This window comes from Carlito syrichta, unplaced genomic scaffold (assembly GCF_000164805.1).
Source record: "Carlito syrichta isolate Samal-C Ts95f unplaced genomic scaffold, Tarsius_syrichta-2.0.1 Scaffold307120, whole genome shotgun sequence".
Taxonomy (NCBI): Eukaryota; Metazoa; Chordata; class Mammalia; order Primates; family Tarsiidae; genus Carlito; species Carlito syrichta.
This window is the reverse complement of record NW_007251216.1, coordinates 341360-348916: the sequence shown is the minus strand read 5'-3', so window position 1 is coordinate 348916 and position 7557 is coordinate 341360. Positions and strand designations below refer to the sequence as shown.

The following is a 7557-nucleotide window of genomic DNA, read 5'->3' as shown; positions in this document are numbered from 1 at the left end:
TCCTAAGATCAAGGTACCTATGGGATTGGTTTCTGGTACAGCTTCTCTTCCTGACTTGCAGATAGCTGCCATCTCACTATGTCCTCACATGGTCTCACTCTCCTCTATGTGTCAAGCAGCTCTTCTTTTTCTTATAATGCACCAGTCCTAACGAATTTGGGTCTTGCCCTTATGACCTCATTGAACCTTAATTACATCCTTAAAGATTCCATCTCCAAATATAGTCACATCAGGGGTTAAAGCTTCAACATAAGAATTTTGGGAAGACAAATTTACTCTATAACAAGGGGATAAAAATATAATTAATGTAAAAAGCAATTAAAAATATTAAAAGTATCTGAAAGGATATTATTGACCTGGAAGGATGTTATTTCATATCAGTTATCTCTAGGTAGTAAGAAAGAGAATGATGTGAACTTTATATTATTATTCCTCTGTCTTTTCCTTCTAATCTCTCTTCCGTAAACATGTATTACTGGTGTGATTGAAAAGTACAATTCGTTTAGTATAGTACAACACACAGCATTTCATAGTCTATTAACTTACTACATTTCAGTAATTGACCTTGCAGTATGAAAAATCCAAGATAACATTTTCAAGGTTGAGAACAGTTATGAATTCTTTTTCAACATATTGTGAGGTAAGTTCTTTATTGTTGTAATAACATCTTGCAATGCAGAATGTTCTAGTAGAAAGAAAGAAATCGACACACCTTGAAAGTGACACAAGCTCATATAGCTGCTGGCTTACCAATGGCTGTGATTCCATTTTTGACATCAAATGTAGTTGACAAAAGTTTTGTAAGTTTTCCTTTGAATACAGGTGATTTGAATTGTGAAACCTGTACCATAACGTGGGGTGGATTAGTTGGCCTTGTTTTTGGTGGTCTGTATCCTGTTTTCTTGGCTTTACCTGTGGACAGTGGCCTAGCAGCCAGGTATGAATCAACTCTGTTACCAGAGAAAGGAAACATCTTAAACTACTGGATTAGGATTTCTAAGCATGTCTTTAGAAAGATATTATTTCCCATTTTGCTCCAGACTTCTTTTGCAGTATACCTTGGGTCTAGACAATACAAACTACTTATGAAGGCCTTTCAATTACCCGAACCTGGTCTAGAAATTCACTGTTTTTAAAGCAATATGTACACAAAAATAAAATGGCAAAAATAAAAATAAAAGAGAGAAAGGAATCCGACAGCAGACATACATTCAAAGACATTATTGATTCTCTATCCAGGCAGACTCATTCTTTTTTCATGCATCCGGTGAAGCCTTTCTTTAACATGTAGCACCAACATTTTGCAAGTATTTTTTTCCTCTGTTTTTCTTTTTTACCTTGAGGAAGAAGACAAGACATTGGGTAGAAGAGAGATGAGAAGCTCCTATTTTGAGTTGAGTTTTACTGTCATCAGCATGGCTCATTCAAGTCATCTATCAGAGTGATCAAGTATACATGAACCTTCTAATACTAATTGTTGAACTGGAATGTCAATGAGAAAGGAAGATATGTCACAAAATGACAGGGTACAAAAAGTCACAAGATACACCTGACATATTTTCAGAGCGAGTTTACTTTTTTTTATTTTAAAGATGTGGGGTACAATTCAGGGTTAGGTATACAAATTGTCATTGTACAGGCAAAGTTTGGGTTTCACTTTTGTCCCCACTTTACCTTGTTGGAGATCAGGTACCTTATTGATGAGGTGTGCCCCTGTCTCTCCTGGCAGTTTCCCACTACTGCCAATCCCTTTCTTATAGAGTTATGATAGTTGTTCAGGGTCTGCTTATGAGTGACAACATGTGGTACTCAGTTCTTTGTTTCTGTGATCGATCACTGAGTACTACAGACTTTAAATCCATTCAAGCTGCTGCAAAGTTCCTATTTTTGTTCTTCTTTTTGGCTGCATAATATTCTATCAAGTATATGTACCACTTTTTAAAAAAATTCAGTCCTCTTTTAATGGGCTGCACAGTTGGTTCCATGTTTTTGCTGTTGTGAATAATGCTGCAATAAGCATGTGTGTGCAGGTATCTTTTTCATAGAGTGATTTGAGTTCCTCTGGATATATTCCCAAAAGAGGGATTGCTGAGTCATATGGCAAGTCAATTTTTAGAACTTTTAGGAATCACCACACTGTTTTCCACAGAGGTTGTACTAGTTATACTCCCACGAACAGTGTAGAAGCATTCCCTTTTCCCCGCATCTTCTCCAGCATCTGTTGTTTTTTGTTATTGATGATGGCCATCCTTGACTGGAGTTTAATACAAGATTTGAAAACAGTGGACTATAAACCAAATAAAATATGAATATATTCTGAATTGGAATAGAATGGAGTGAAACTGTGTAAAAATTGTAAAACTTCAAAGAAATTTTTCTTTTCGGGTAAATATTTTGACCTACAGTACCAGATACCTAATCAATTGTTAAGTTTCTTATAAAATGTTGTGGTGGAAATATTGGAGAACTTTTTTTTTCTATTCCATGCATTATCATTGGGGTCCTATACTCCCAAAGGGGGCAAAATTTAGCTCTTGAGTGGCAGAAAAATCTTATATATTACACTGGTTTGTGACCCCCTAAAAGGGTCAGCATACAAAAACAGACATATTGTGTTAAAATTCACGGGGGGAATAAGGAAAGTAAATTAAAGAAAAGTCTCCTTGGCAGGGGCAATAATAAAGCAAAATGTTGAAATATACTAATCTATTCAGATCAGTCACTTGACTTTATTTTGACTAGTTGATTTTAAACTTGTTTTTCTGTAGGAATGTATAGATTTTGCCTACTATCAATCCCAACCATGTTTGAAGCTATACAGAGAGAAGAATAGGGTGAATAAAAAGGAAGATAATTGGTGTTGTTAATATCATTTATTATAAAGGAAAGGAAGTAATAGAATGAGGCTTGAACCAAAAATAAAACTAAAGATCAGAAGGTTTGTTTTTATTGACCATGAAGTGTTTTATGATTATAATTTCTTTACTGATTAAATTTCTTAAATGATTAGAAGGTAGAGAAAAAATAACTTTATGGGGAAAAGTTTTTTTTCATAACTGAGATGCAATAGAGTTAACATAAATGTAGAGAGAAATGAATAATCATTGCCCACTATAAAGAGGCATCAATATTTAATCTCTAGAGGAGTGAAAATGACTCCATGTTGATGAATATACTTAATTGGAAAGCAATATCTGAGTCATGGAATTGCTAAACTATTAAATGAAAATACGCTAGAAGGATGCTAGTTATTGGTTATCAAATCATTCCACCCCTTAATTTACCCCAGTTTTTTAGCTTAATGGTAGCTGCTGATGTTACTTCTTCCTTTTTAGATAAAATGATGCAATATGAAGGACTCTAAAGCTTAATTACTTAATTTTATTCGTTTAACATACACTAGGAGAGTGCCATGGCCGTTTTGCACATAACAGCCTGATGAAACAAACTATTTTGACAACCTTTTACAATCTGAGTCGCAAGGGGTTCAGAAATAGGCTGCTCTCCAAATCTTATCTTGAGAAATGATTTCTCTTCTGAAGATATGACTAATAAGCCTGGAGTCGCTTTCTTTCACTTATTGGCCTCCATGCTTTATCTGTGTCCTTTATTTTAAAAGCAGACAATATATGAAAAGACAATGCCCTGTGTTTGTCCTTTGCCCCCAGGCTGACTCCCGTGTTTAGCAGTCATTTTTTTTTTTTTGAGTTGGAGTCTCACTCTGTCGCCCAGACTGGAGTGCAGTGTCACACTCCTGACCACCGCAGCCTCAACCTGCTGGGCTTCAGCAATCCTTCCGCCTCAGCCTTCCAAGTAGCTGGAACTACAGGCGTGTTACCACGCCCAGCTAAATTTTGATTTATTGTAGAGACGAGGTGTCGCCAAGTTGCCTGGGTGGGTCTCGAACCCGCAGACTCAGGTAATCCACTCGCCTCGGCCTCCCAAAGTGCCGGGATTACAGGCTGAGCCACTGAGCCCGGCCTAACAGTACATTTTTATATGGTAGAAAAAGGCTGACGGCTCACAGTCTTATTTCTGTTCAGGCTGTTGCTTTGCAGAAGCAGTTGGTTTCTACTGCCTGTGAGACCCAAAACTAATGAATGCTCAGTCAGCTCAGATTACAAATTTCAGGTAGAGAATATGTCCCTTATTAAAGTTGTATTCCCTTTGTGTTTATTCAGAGTTTGGCTTTGTTTGTATAGAATGCTGTTAATGGCTACAAGCACTACCTACTGGGTCAACAAATCTGGGTGACATGTATTTGCTACTACAATCATAACAGGCAATTGTTTGACCAAGTATTTTACCCTAGATGAGAAGGGTCATCAAATTTGTAGACTATAGTAAATGTGTTTTTCTCTATCTGGTGCATAACAAAGTGACATAGATAGTTTGTATTTTAAGTCATACTACATATATGTGATTAATTGGAAAATTATAGGTTTCTGTTCCAAAACATAAGCAAATCTGAACCCAGTGCAAGTGTAAATTAAAGAAATCTGAGCTAACACTTGAACTTGAAAAAAAGGTTGGTGTTTCCAAATTATTCAGTAGATAAAATAGCCAGGCACGATAATTCCAGCTACTCTGAAGATTGAGGCTGAAGGATCACTTGAGGCCAGGAGATCGAGATCAGCTGGGCAACATAGTGAGATCCCCATCTTTCAAAAAAGTAGCTGAGCATGTCTTAGTCCCTTGTTACCTGGTAGACTGAAGTGAGAGGATCTCCTAAGTTCAGGAGGTCAAGTCTGCAGCGAGCTATTATCTTGCCACTGTACTCCAGCCTGGACCACAGTGCAAGACTCTGTCCCTAAAAAAATAAATAGACAGAACAATCACTGTCTGCTTTTTGCTGTAAAATAAACCTGATATTTCAGCCTTGGTAGGATGAAGTTAATCTTTTTTGCTCCTAGTTTTGCTTCTAACCTGTAAAATCCATGGAGAGAAGGATGTGTCTGCCTGTTCAATGGTACCTATTTTGGGTCTAGTTCAGGGCCAGGGAAATAATAGGTATTCAATAAATATTTGTTCAATTAAATGCAATGAAGTGACGCCATAATTTCAAATATTCTAAAAAAGGTTAGCAGGTTAATTTTTTTTGGTCAAAACAGTTCCATCAATTCAAAATGAATCTCTTTTCTGGTTTATAGCATTAAATGAGTTTTATGCTTCATGATATTTCTCTATTAAACTGACAAATCTTTAGCATCATATTTTTAAATTCTTATTCAATTTTCCCTTATCCTTATTGTCAGTGTCTTTTGCATTCTTATTCTGAGGATGTAAGTATATTCTATGATCTTGGTCAAGGAGTCAGTTACTTAGTTTTGATGTATACCCAAATAATACTTAAATATTGTAACAAATAAATTAAATGATACAAAAGAGATTATGATGAAAATAACTATCTCTTGCCCCATCCCTCCCACCTTAATCTTCAGTTTCTAGTTGCGACCTCTTTCAACTGTTTATATTTTAGTTCTTCTAGCAGTTATCTAGTTGTTATCTCCAATTTCGTTCAAAATAAATAAGATGTCATCTCTTGGTAAAAATTTTCTCATTTTCCCCTTCATCTTTCTAGTACCTAGGACAGTGCTGGGCACTTGGCTGGCTCTTAATAAATACTTATTAAATGTATTGGAAAAAATATGATAAGATTAGCTAAAAGAAAATATGTGATGTTTCTCTCTGAAGCAGCACAAAGTTTCTTAAGAAAGAGAGGAAACCAGAGAACAAAGGAATTTTCTAAAAAATTCCATCAGGTGACATTATTTCTCAGCACAATTTAATGAAATGTAATTTTTTCTTCCATAATTGTAATCATGTATTAGGCTACAAGCATTCCCATATTATTTTATGTGATGCAGCTAACCTCGAAGACTTTAGCAGTTGGGCAATTAGGATAATCTAATGATAATACTGTTGAGCAGGTAGTGTTTAAACATTTTTCTACTAAAAACTGTAAAAAATAAAAGCCATCTGCCCAACTTAATATATATGTATACCATATTATATGTATATATGCATATGTACATATGTATGAGTACCATACATACACACACACACACACCCTTATTGTTGTTTTAACTTTTCACTGATTTGTGGCTAAATTGCCACATCTTTTATAGCAGCTAACTAGCATTTTGAACTGTATGTCATGATTCATAATTCAAAACCAAGGCATCCTGTGATAAATATTAACTTTTCCTCTTTTTAATGCCCAAATGTGCCATCTACCAGATTGCTTCATTTGTATATCTGCATAGCCCCCAAATCTAGACTTTAATTTTATTTTTAGAAAAATAGTAGCAAAAACATGTCCAGGTACGCTTTTAAATAGACTCAAATAGATAAAGCACCATTTTTGTTTATAGTCTGTTCTCATTGAGATAGAAATTTGCTAATCCTCAACTATCTCTTTCTTTGTACCTCCAAAAAGAGGTTGTCAATTTTTTCTCTAGCTCCTGTAGTGATGGCTATCCCCCTCTAGAGCTGCTAGTTTTACTTTATCCTTTGATTTATTTTTCTTTTTTCCCTTCCCACAGATTGCCATTAAAAAGCAGCATTTACCGAGACACTCTCTACTCCCAGTATGCTACATATTCTATAAACAGAGGTATTCTGAACATAAAGAAGATGGATATATTTGAGTAAATATTTTAGAAGATTAGTGGAGGTGACATGTTAGAATGCCTCTCAATATGTAAGCAGAAAGTGCTATTGGGGCAGTGTGAGGTTCAAGGTAGGCGTATTGCAGAAAGTCTTAGAAGGTAAGACTAATATCCCTTCCTTTCTGGCAATGAATTGTAGAAAATATATAAGTATTGTCATTCTTATCCTGCCAAGTACAGTATATTTGTGATTCATTTGGAGACTGTGTTAAAAAATCCACAATCATTCAGTCCCTCCTGCTGAGTGCTGGCAGTGATTTTGAGGCTGCTGCCCAGAATCAGGGGCAGGGTCTCTGGCCTGGCCACTGGTATCATAGGAGACATTAGCCTCTGCTCTGCCAGGCAGGCCCTGTATTAGGAAGGAATTCTACCAATGGTGCAGGCTGATAATAACACAGGTGTTATAATAAGTTTGACTACTGGAGCAGGCTGTTGCTTTAATGCTAAATGGGACAGATCCTTCCTCTATTTCGTGAATTTGGTGTTCACACTTAATTGTGTATATCTCAGTATATAGACTATTGCATGGAGAAGATAAGGTAGTTCATAAAGAAGCAATATAGAGTAGATATATATTCAATATTATTTATCACAGAAAAAATGAGAGAAAAGTTAGAAATGTGCATTGAAGTCTTTTTTTTCTTACCAACCAACTGTGTGACTTTGAGGAATTCACCTGACCAACTGGGCTCATAGAATCTTCACGTAAAATGAATGTAGAACAGGGAATCACTAATATCCTTATGGCTCTGAGAAAGCGTGATTTTATGAAGGTTGAGTTCATGTAATTCTTGAACACTGGAAACCAGCAGTTTTAATATTTCTCCAATTCTAAACTTTAATGGAGTATCTAGGAGATTACTGGAACCAGCTAGAATCAGTACTG

General features: G+C 35.8%; 1 pseudogene; it reads left to right on the top strand.

Moving 5' to 3' along the window:
- The first annotated feature begins 752 nt into the window (after window positions 1-752).
- LOC103266270 lies at window positions 753-1136 on the top strand (annotated as a pseudogene).
- Window positions 1137-7557: the final 6421 nt, after the last annotated feature.